A 12,462-nucleotide genomic window follows, 5' to 3' on the forward strand; every position below is an offset into this window, starting at 1 on the left:
GTGCGGACTGAGGGAGCCGCCGCGCCGCCGTTGGGAGCGCCCGGGCTCGCCGGGGGAGGGGCGGCGAACCCCTCCCCGCCCGGCGCCGCCGGGACCCAAGGGTTACTCCCAGGCCCCCCGGCTGACCTCCGCTGGCACTGGAGCCCCGCTCTAGCTAGGGAGTTTGCCGGCCTGAGCCGGGAGGCGCGTGGACCATACGCACGGGGAGAGGGGAAGGCTGACAAAGTTGGGACCAGACCTGGCCCCTCGGTCCCCCGGGCTTCTGGCAGACTGGACCAGAGCCACGCCGCCCCTACTTTCGCCTTCTGCTTCCCATATGGGATCCCGAACTGGCACCGAGGCTGGAACTCATACCCCCAAATCATGCCCTGAGGTCCCGCTCCAGACTCGGAAGGGGCTGATGATCAGTTTTTCAGCAAACATTATTTTGACAATTTCAAACATAGTTTTCTTCGAACCTTTTAAAAGGGATTTTCTCCAAACTCATTTTTTTTCTTTTCCTCCGAAAGAAAAGCAAGGTCTCTTTAAGTAGAAGTTGAATTCAGTCCTGAGGGAGAGGACAACAGGTTCATGGGGCAACTTAGTGACTATCATAGCTTCTCCAAGCCCAATTTGTGTAGACTTATTTTCTGTTTCTTTTCAGAGTGTTAATGCTGAATTGTACTTGCCTTAATAAAGAAACAATTTTAGTGGAGAAGTAATTAGTTTACAAAGGAAAATTCTCAGCATGTGGATATAGGCTTAATTGAATCCTCATGGTGTTTTTACAATCTGGCTCTTCTGGCTGTTCGACTTAGAAAAATATGTGAGGTAGCTGCTGACACCCAAGTTGTCTTAACATAACTGTACACCTTGCACATGCTCTTGTTTACACTTGTGGAATGCTTGCTTTCCACAAACAGCTGACTGACGTAAACACTGGGAGTTTTCTTTACTTAAAATTTAAAAGCATTAAGAAGTCAAAGTAAAAAGTTCTTGGATATATCCTTGTGTAATGAGGCATAGATCATAGGAACAAGTCATTCATTTCAACAAATATATATATATATATATATACTGTGTGCAAGGCACTATTTTAGCCAGTAAGGACACAGCAGTGAGTACAGCAGACCAAAATGCATGCTGAGTCAGTCAAACCTGACCATTTTAACTAAAACTGTAAAAGCAAAAACATTTTTTCCTACAGGTTTAATGGAAAGGTCTCTTCAGTTCATGTTACACACACTATAAATTCTTGAATTAAGAAAGGTTTTTTTCCCTGGCTATTGAAAAATATTTGAACAACTTAACATTAATAGTGACACAAGAATAGAAAAAGCATATTAAACAGAGTTGGTAGATTTAGGACAACTGTGGCATTTGACTGGCTGCTACTTACAGTAACATGAGATGATGTACCTCCATTTAAGCAAGAAGATTGAGAGTCCTATATTGTTTACATATTGTGTTTCAACTTCTCTTTGTATTTAAACAAATGCACCCAGTTTACTATTTGTACCATAGTAGCCACTCAATCAGTGTGAGTAAGTGTGAAGAAGTGAATTCGTTGTCTAATGAAGATCTGTTATTTTACTGATGGCTTTAGAATTTGAATTTTCTTACCCTAAAGTTTAATAGTAAATACCATATGCCAGTTGTTCAGAGTTTTATCTGTAAAATTTAAAAATACTAGCAATGCTTCAGCTCTTAAATCTGTTTGCTCTCCTTTGGCATTATTTAAATGTTAATAGAAGACCTAAATATATTTCTACCTGTCTTTCCTGGTTGGAGCATCATATATCAAATAAGCATTTCAATGCACTTATCTGTTTCTTAGTTTATATTATGGAGTATTGGACTGAAGAACAAGATTATATATATTTTTTGCAATTCTGTTCTATAAGAGAGATTTAGAAATTTTCCAGTTATTTCTGAAGCGAACAGAACGAGGGGACTACTTATAAATTAGGACATTTGAGGATTCATGAATATCAGATTCCTGTTGATCATCAAATTTAAGTCTATACTAAATTGTTTTTCACACCATCTATTGCCCATTTTATTTCTCAACATCTGGCCAATTTTGGTCTCATTAAACAGAGAGCTTTGTGTTTTTTGTGTTTTTTTTTTTTTGTGTGGCTGGCTGGTACGGGGATCTGAACCCATGATAGATGTGAAAGTATTTTGAAAATTATGAAAATAATTTATTAATAAAAGAAAGTAAAATGAAAAATCTATTGCATTTGAAGTCTCCGATTTTCAGAAAGTGGTGCTCTCCCTGTATCTGCCTTCACACACATGCGCCAGACATTCCCAACAGTAGTACCTCATTGCAGGTGGTGATTCCCCAGGCGAGGTGGGGTTGGGGTGCTATGTAGTTTTTAAAAGTCTTAAGGGAATTCTGTGTAGTTCATCCCCACCTCTCACCCTGCCATACTCCCCATGCCCTTCCCCCTGAGAATTACTGACTTTATAATAGGAAGACAAGGAGATAAGTTTTGGTAAGTAGAAGATGGAGGCAGAAACGTTTATATTTAAAGTATATTCCAAGTCTCTACAGTTAAAATTGTTACTTATACAAATAAGTACTATTTGATAAGAATTTTAAGTAAGGTGTGTGTTTTAAGCTCTGGGAAACAACTTTTATACTTGTTACTGGTGGTTGAAGGAAGCACCCCTTCATTGTGAATTTATGAGTACTTCCTGTCTTCCTGTGCTGGATTCTGCTTGTAGTGTTGCCTGAAGCTTAGGCGGTACAGTACTGTTTCTGACTTGCAGCTTAATGCTTTAAAACTAGGACTAAGGACTCAGACAGCCCTCGTGTATACGGTACCTTTTCCATCTTTATTTCAGAGAGGAGTTCGATCTTTGGAGCTCCTCGGAGATGACTTTTTTTTTTTTTAAAGATTACCGGTAAGGGGATCTTAACCCTTGACTTGGTGTTGTCAGCACCACACTCTCCCGAGTGAGCCATGGGCCAGCCCTGAAAGCAACTGTTTTAAATGACCAAATTTTACATCCTTCACAGCTTCCCAATTTCCTTTTACAGACCCTTGTCTAGATAATCTGGTCTCTACCAATTTCACTGACTGCTTTTCCTGCTTCCTTAATGACATTTTCTAAGCCTGGTTTTAGACTCCTTTGGGCGATGCTTATTAAAGTTGCTGGAGGCTTGCATGACCCTTGGCTGCCTTGATTGTACATGTGTTCTGCAACTGAAACCCCAGATACCAGTGTTGCAACCTCATAGCCTAAGAGCATTACAGTAATCTTGGTAGGCTTTAGCTTCAACAACACTGGATCTGACTTGAAAGTGATAGGTTCTGTATTGTTTTAGGGGAAGGTTGGGAAGGTGGTGAGTATAATGGAGAAATTGAAAGGTTTTCACTAACCTATGCAGTGAAATGTTTAGCTAAACCCTTATATCTGTGGTTTCCGCCAAATACATTTTAAAGATCTGCCCCACTGGAGTGTTTGCATTTAATTTAGTGTACTACCTTTAAAAAAAGTACTTTCCTCCAACTTTCATTATGATTCTTCTTGTCTGAGCAGTCTTGGCAGTTTAGTTCCATTAGGGGTTTTGAAAATCCCTTTAAATTGTTGCTGCTGGGTTGAGGGGAAAAGGAGAGAACATGATCTATTCATTTCAGATTATTTCCCTAAAAGCTTCCTGTTTTATCAATGATATTCTTTTTTTTTCTTCACATTGATTCCTCACAGTCTTTCTTGAATCTCACTAGATTTGGAGATTGATTTTAATGGTAGGCATTTTAACTTTTATTTTCACTTTCTTAGTAGTTATTTGTCTGTATATCATGAACCCAATTCATGTTCTGTAAGCAGTTACATTTCCAGAGTCTTTCTTTGTCCATTTCTCCAGATCTCCCCACTGATGTTATCCCTTTGAGGTTTTATGTGTATATATGTGTATTTTGTTTTGTCATTTTCTTGACTAGCATCTCATGGAGTATGGAGGGTAGATAGGAATTTCACATAGTTAAGTGAAATAATGTAATTGTGTTACTTGTCTTTATAAAATTTAGTGTGCTCTTCAAATATACTGATTACTTTATTCTCTAGGTTTACTAGATTTGGGCATAATTATTTTACTTGGATCTTTTTCAAGAATTAGGTCCAGAAGAAAAGTAAGTTGGCTGCCCAACAAGCTGCATAAGTAAAATGGCACATACCAACCATAGAAACACATATCCTCTGCTAGATTTTTTTTCCATTGTGGATTTCTTTAAATCCTTAAGAAGTGACTACTTCCTCAAGATCTCTCACCTTCATGCATATGCATCCTGGCAGTGGAAACTTTTTAAAAATTTAATCAACTGTTAAAGAATATTCTTTGAGGCTTTATATCTTTAATTTGTACGAAGTTATACGATATCATCAGCTAGATTTTTTTCCATTGTGGATTTCTTTAAATCCTTAAGAAGTGACTACTTCCTCAAGATCTCTCACCTTCATGCATATGCATCCTGGCAGTGGAAACTTTTTAAAAATTTAATCAACTGTTAAAGAATATTCTTTGAGGCTTTATATCTTTAATTTGACGTTTAACTTAACTGACATTAAATTGGTCTCAACTCATCAGCCTTCCAAGATACCTGTCATCCTCCAGCCTTTGAAGCTCTTTCATAGCACTAATCTTTATTTCTTTATATTTTTTCTCTGCTGCCCTTAATGAAGAAATGAGTCATGGGATTGTGACATCAGAAATATATATATTTTTTACGTCAGAAGCAATTTATCCCTCACCCCATCTGCCCTGTTGCCTTTTCTTTTTTAGAGGTTTTGCCTTTAGTTGATTGAGATGGTACAACTAGTCCACTTTAGGTATATCATCTGTATCAATGATGCATTTGAGCTATTTGGAATCTGTTTCCTGCCCAACCTAGAGGACGCAGCTTGAAATAGTCTCACTCTGTTTTTAAATTATGTTATTACATTGTTCATCTTCAAAACTCTCTTAAAAACCAAATTAGTGGCTCAGTACTAAAGTCAGTACTTTGTCTGTCTTGTAGCAAGGGCACTGGAACACTAGAGAAAATAAATGCCAAGTTCATGAACAAAACAAGAATTCCTGTCTCAGATGAGAAAAATACTGAGGCTTGAGTCTTCTTTCTCAGATGTAATAAGAATTCTTTTCTTGTCTTTTTCTACACTTAATGAGCTATTCCTCATAGTTTGTTGTGTTTCTGAGTTTATTAAAATGAGTTCAATCTTTTTATTTTTAAATTACATGTTTCTCTATTACAATGACCATTTTAGCAGTGTGAATATTGTTGGAATGAAGACTTGAGTAGTCCCATCTTTTGTGCCATAGTTATTTCCTTAAAGAACATTTCACTTTATTTATTTATTTTTTTTTTCCTTTTTGTCTTTTTTACTGACCGGTAACGGGATCACAACCCTCGGTGTTGCGCCTGCACCGCGCTCAGCCAGTGAGCGGGAACCGGTCTCCACATGGGATCCGAACCCTCGGCGGGAGCGCCACCGCGCTCCCAAGCGGCGCACTCTCCAGTGCGCCACCGGGCCGGCCCGAACATTTCACTTTAAATTTTTTTTTTCTGTAGAGCTTCATAGTGTGTTTACAAATTAAGTTTATAAATTGATAGTTTATGAATTAAGATAGTGACAGTTTATTCTTTCATAAAGTACATCTGCTGATTTTATTAAAAACTTTGTTCTCTTGGAGAATTAAAGAATTATATAACTTGAATATGTGTGTAGGAAGGGGTATGAAGAAAGAAAATAATATTTAGTGACCCTCTAACATAAGATGAGAAAATCAAGTGTGGTAGATAAGCATATAGGCTTTGGAATCATATGAAATTGAGTTCAAATTCTTTTTTTTTTCCCTTTTTGTCTTTTTTACTGACCGGTAACGGGATCACAACCCTTGGTGTTGCGCCCGCACCGAGCTCAGCCAGTGAGCGGGAACCGGTCTCCACATGGGATCCGAACCCTCGGCGGGAGCGCCACCGCGCTCCCAAGCGGCGCACTCTCCAGTGCGCCACCGGGCCGGCCCGAACATTTCACTTTAAATTTTTTTTTTCTGTAGAGCTTCATAGTGTGTTTACAAATTAAGTTTATAAATTGATAGTTTATGAATTAAGATAGTGACAGTTTATTCTTTCATAAAGTACATCTGCTGATTTTATTAAAAACTTTGTTCTCTTGGAGAATTAAAGAATTATATAACTTGAATATGTGTGTAGGAAGGGGTATGAAGAAAGAAAATAATATTTAGTGACCCTCTAACATAAGATGAGAAAATCAAGTGTGGTAGATAAGCATATAGGCTTTGGAATCATATGAAATTGAGTTCAAATTCTGCTCTGACACTAGTGTGATCTAAAGCAGGTCATTGACTCATTCTAACCCTCAGTTTTCTCATCTGTAAAATGAGGATAATACTCTATCACGTACTTTATAGGGTCCTTATAAAAATAATTGAAATGTCACATAAAACACTTAGCTCAAAAAGTTGTTTGCTGTTGTTACTATGTACTACTATGTTATTATATTTTTACCTTCATTATCTTTTTTTAGTCCCAGTAAAGGTATTAGCTTCTGTTTCTCAGGTGAGGAAACTGAGGTTTGCAGGAGGTTTAGTTACTTGATAGAGACCCATATCTAACTCCAAAGTCCCCTCTCTTTGTGTAGTATCGTTTTATCCTTTCTGAATGGTGCTTATATGTAATAATTTATATGATTCTCTCAAACTCTCCACTACATGTAGGGCAAGTGTCATTATCTTCATTTTCCAGGTGAAGCAGTAGGTATTATGAGTGTTTTGCCCAAGGCCATTAACCTTTTTTCCTCTTCAAAATAGGAATCTCTCCTCTATTAAGTAAAAATAGTATAGACATGACAACTTAATGCACATATGAGCCTGGACCAGGATTGATCTATCAATCAATCAATCAGTCTATTTATAACTGCAAAGGACAACAGTGAGATAATTACTGAAATTTGAATAAGGTCTATAGATTAGATAATAGTACTATATTAATGTTCATTTCCCGATTTTGATAATTGTACTGTGGTTATAGAAGAGAATGTCCTTGTTTGGGGAAAATTTGGAATAAAGGGACAGTATGTCTACAACTTATTTTTCAATGGCTCAAGAATAAAATATTATACATAAATATAGGGAGAGAATGATAACAGAAACTTGATAAAATGTTTTATTGTTTGTGGAATCTGGGTGAAAGGTATAAGGGAAATCTTCATACTATTTTTGCAACTCTCCTGTAAGTATAAAATTATTTCAAAATGAAAAATTAAAAAGAAGTAACACATGCTTGTTATAAAAAAAATTAAAGCACTATGACAATGTGTAAGAATAATGTAAAAGCCCTTAATAGTCCTGCCCTGGGATGATTGCTATTATATAACTTATAAATATAGTTCCTTCTTTTTTCTATATAAACAAACATATGTATTTCTTTCTTAACAAAAATAGGATTCTATCTTACATGTTCACTTCTTTATATAGAGATTTTTTTTTTTTTTTATTTAAAGATGACTGGTAAGAGGATCTTAACCCTTGACTTGGTGTTGTCAGCACCATGCTCACCCAGTGAGCTAACCAGCCATCCCTATATGGGATCCAAACCCATGGCCTTGGTGTTATCAGCACCACACTCTCCCAAGTGAGCCACGGGCCAGCCCTTTATATAGAGATTTACCTTATTCATTTTAGCAGCAACACAAGGTTCCATGTAGAATTCACACCGTTCCCTCTGTGTTCTCCTAACTTCTCTTTCTGTGCTTTTTCAATAGTGGCCTGCAGCTTATTTGCTGTTCCTCAGGTTTCTTTCCTATAAAAGGCAGTAACTGCCCTGCCTACTTCACAGTTGTGAGGATAAAATGAGATAATTAATGTGAAAGCTTTTGGAAAAGTTACAAGTGTGATATAAATGTAAAGTGTGATTAAGTAAGTTATTACTGAATGATACAAAGCATAACACTTGATTCATTTATGAAATGAATTACTAATGTTTACATAATGTTAACAGTTTTTTTTAGGACCTGTGAATTGCTTTTTTTCCTCCTATTTTGCTTCTTCACCCCTCCTCATCCCAAACCCCATTGACTCAACGCTATGTTTTCTTGTTGGTTTTTTTTGTTTGTTTTTTCTTTTGATGGCTGGCTGGTACCAGGATTTGAACCCTTCACCTTGGTGTTATCAGTACCAAGCTGTAACCAAGAGAGCTGACTGATCAGCCCTATACTATTAAAAGTGTTTTTGAAGCAGAAATTCTAAAACTCTAAACTCTCTAATTGCATTAGGTTACCATACCTGCCTTTGGTATCTCTGGTCTATATAATCCTTTATAAAAATAATATACCAGAAAATGCTTAAAAGCTTTTTTAGTGATTTCCATTCTAAGTTTTTTTTTTTTTTTCTTTTAAATTGGGCATAGTTCACACTGTTAGATTTGTGTAGATTGCAGTGGTTGTACATGTATATATGTGTGAGTCTGTGTGTGTGTATGTAATTGACTCTAGAAAGGTTCCCTTTGCAGTCTGCAGGAGGCCTAGAATAGAGAAGAGAAATATGGAACAGCTTGGGTTTTCTCATCCTGCTCCCCTTTTCTGGATTTTACACATGGATGAACTTGCAGGCTGCAGCAGTGGTTCCAGGCCATTTTATCTTGAAGCCCACACACAACTTTCTTAGTCTATCATTTCTCAAAGTTTTTTGTCTCAGGACCTCTTTACACTCTGAAAAATGATTGGGAATCAAAAAGAGCTTTGGTTTGGGGCCGGCCTGTGGCTCACTTGAGAGAGTGTGGTGCTGATAACACCAAGGCCATGGGTTCGGATCCCATATAGGGATGGCCAGTTAGCTCACTGGGTGAGCATGGTACTGACAACACCAAGTCAAGGGTTAAGATCCCCTTATTGGTCATCTTTTTAAAAAATTAAATAAATAAATAAATAAATAAATAAAAGTTCTTTGGTTTATATGGGTTATATCTACCAATTTTACTGTATTAGAAATTAAAAATGAGAAGTGAGCATGGTACTGACAACACCAAGTCAAGGGTTAAGATCCCCTTATTGGTCATCTTTTTTAAAAATTAAATAAATAAATAAATAAATAAAAGTTCTTTGGTTTATATGGGTTATATCTACCAATTTTACTGTATTAGAAATTAAAAATGAGAATTTAAAACATTTATTAATATGTTTAAAAATAACAATAAGCCAATGAGAAGAACGGTTTTGCATTTTTGCATATCTCTTTAATACTTGGCTTAATAGAAGATATTTTGAGAACCACTGCTGTAGTCAGAACCAGTTGCAGGTAGGCCAAACAGGGTGATAGTCTGGCACCCAGAGCAAAGCTTATTGGATTCATTTCTTCCTAGTGAAGAACAGTCAGAACAGATTGGGAGCAGGTGCATGGTGACCCTTCAGGCAGAAGCTGTGTTTGTTAGTTACCTTTGTCCATGTTGCTTTGTTCAGATAGCCTTCCTAGTCACCTGTGCGTCCTCTCTTCCTCTGTCTTCATTGTGAGTGTGTACTTTGATAAAAGCCCTACTGTCAGTCCTAAACATTTTTCTGCATTACAGGTCATTCATTCAACAAATATTGGTTGGGGAAAAAAAATTGCTAAGCTCCTGCATCGTGCAAGGTGCCGTGCTGGACACTGAGGAGATAAAGAGGGGAACATATAATGGGTAGCTTCTTTGTTCTTGTGGACTTTACATCCAAACAACTAATTACACAAAATACTATTTAGTTATAATTGTAATTATAATACAGGATGATATGGGAGTGTATAATGGGGTCCTAGTCTTTATTTTGGGGTCCGGGGGGCTTTTTTTGAGGAAATGAGGCTCATGCTATGTGCTGAAGGATGAGTAGCAATGGGAGTGCTTTGTTTAATTTTAATTGTACTTAGATAAGGATTTTCTCTGTGACTAAGAAATGTAGAAAAATGGGAGAACTAACCTTGAGCAGTTTAAATGTTCCCACTTGAGGGAAGGACAGTCAACAGTTTAGCAATAAGTACTGATGATCTGATTAGAATATTGTCTTCTTTCTGAGACATCATGGAATTCAGTGGAAGTTCCATGATGATGAGAATTTTATACTATAGACCGGTGCTTCTTAAATTTTAATGTATGCACAGATAGTATAGGGAATTGGTTAAAACATAGGTTTAGAGTAAATAGGTCTGGGGTGGGCCCTGAAATTCTGCTTTTCTGAAAAGCTCATATCTGATGCTGATTCTGCTGGTCCACAGACCATACTTTGAGTAGCAAGGCTGTAATTACAAATAGCCAGTGTGAGGCTTCAGCAGGAGGACAAGCCAGATAAGGGGCTGGATGAATATTCTAGAGGTGATGTCCAATAGGGAGAGGTATTGGATAACAGAGAAGACAAAGCAGTTTGATGTAGGTAGTATCATACCGCATACTGGAATGCTAAAGGTGATTTACAGTTGCCATTACCAAGAGGACAGGAATGCCAGGATTGAGATAGATGGCTACTAGCACAGCCATGAAATATTCCACAGACTCATTTCTGTGGCAAGGACCAAGTGAACTAAATGGCCATTAGTCTGCCTAGAGAAAAGGTCAGGTACTGAGGATTGATGGCCACCCCATGGTAATTAGGTGGGCTCCAGAAAATGATCTAGGTGACAAGCAGCTAGAAATACTGGAGAGAAGGTGCACTTTACTTGGAAAGAGAAGAATGTTCAATAGTACTTCTCATTAATCATAGATGCTTAATCCATAGCTGTAGAATATGGCTAAAAGGATTCAGGTAAAAATGGTTGAAAATGGCAAGGGTAGAAACAGAATGGGGAAAAAAATGTTATAGTTAATATCCACTTTGGAAGAATCACCACCATTAAGGGTAATACTTGCATATGCCTTTTCTTTATTTCATTGGCATCGATAATAGAAGCTTACAAGACTGTGTGCACTTGTTTCAATGTATTATTTTGGAAAATATCTCTTTGTTGCAGTTATGTTTTAAAATTTTGTTCAGGATATTTATAGTTATTAGCAAATTTATTTAGATCAGGGAATCAGAGTAACATCAGGTTAACCATCAGTCATATAATGAACTGTGTGTATAAAGGTATTTTATATTTAGTCATTTTTATTCATGGTTTAAAAGAAATATTTTGGAATGCCATAATGGCTTAAATTCCTGTCTAATTTTCTGCCTCTTTGGAATGTCATCTCTTTGGATTTGGCAAAATCTTATGACCTTAAGAATGTGGAAGTAGAGTAATTAGTTAGGGTTTCTACACTGATGAGAGTCATTTTAGGTTTCTTGTGTTTTAACTTTTACATATGTATCTACAGAAGGATAACAGGCATGGTTTACTGATATAAAGGACTGAGTGAACACTGAATCAGGCAGCTGTCTTAAACTTTCTAAAACACAAGACTGAAATGACTCAGTAGAATTTGAGATTAGTCCTAGAGAAAATCAACTTTGTTAATTAGGTCATCTCTTTTGATTTTAGAGGCAGGCCCACCTCAAACGGGAGCCTGAAGAAAGCTGAGGGTATAGCATGTGTTTGTAAAAGATCAAGTTAGCTTAGATACCTGTACTTATAAACTGTGACTCAGTAAGAATTGGGTGTCAAAGAACATCAAAGGTGTGAAAGCAGTTTCTTGAAAAGAAACGAAATGTATTAAAAGGACCGCCCCCCAAGTTACAGATTTGAAAAAGAATAGTCACTAACAAAGATAATCATTCCTGTATTGTCTTAGGTTTAAATGATTGAGTTATTAAAAAGTTTTCAACAGGCTGCCCTTCTTTGGATAATGCTATCTAAACAGTGAATGTTGCCAGGTGGACTGGGATCTTGCTATGCCTTGGGGGCATTTTGGGCAGAGAGCAGTTGGTAATACTGTACCTTCCTCACCTGGGAAATGGTAATGACTAGACGTGATGAGGTAACCATCATGTCTCAGTCAGCTGCATTCCAAAGACAGCCCCATGGGAAAAAGGATTAATCAGGAAAATAAATGTATTTCCATGCCATTTTTTAAATGCCTTAAAAACATGGCCAAGAAGCTGTTATTCCTTCTTCAAACCTAGAAGCAATTCTGGACACAAGAAAGAAACCTTTTAGTTTTAAGGTCAAACAGCTTGGAAATCTAGTTTCAAACTAGATTTGTGCTCCCAGATACCTGCATGACTCAGTTGTTCCTTCTAATAAAATGTGCATTGCTTTCCACTGAGTCAGTTGTGGATTTAATGAGTAAGAATGAGAATGAGGGCTGTGTCCTCGTCTGGCCAACAGGACTCTAGTGAAATGAAACTAAAAGGTGGGACTTGGGATTCAAGATTGTGTTCTTTTGGTTTGCTTTGAGTTCCTTGATTTTACAGCAGACCTCTTAATAGAAACTTACTATCAAACCTGGAGATGTTCTAAGAATTTATATTAGAAATTGACCCAAGATGACATATTATGTATCACTATGAATA

General features: G+C 37.2%; 1 protein-coding gene across 3 annotated transcripts in view; it reads left to right on the forward strand.

Annotated features, from left to right (window-relative positions):
* Positions 1-12,462, forward strand: part of TMEM57 (transmembrane protein 57) — a 61,061-nt gene that overhangs the window by 902 nt on the left and 47,697 nt on the right. The gene's annotated exons all lie outside the window — the stretch shown is intronic.

Source organism: Galeopterus variegatus, unplaced genomic scaffold (assembly GCF_000696425.1).
Source record: "Galeopterus variegatus unplaced genomic scaffold, G_variegatus-3.0.2 Scaffold761, whole genome shotgun sequence".
NCBI lineage: Eukaryota > Metazoa > Chordata > Mammalia > Dermoptera > Cynocephalidae > Galeopterus > Galeopterus variegatus.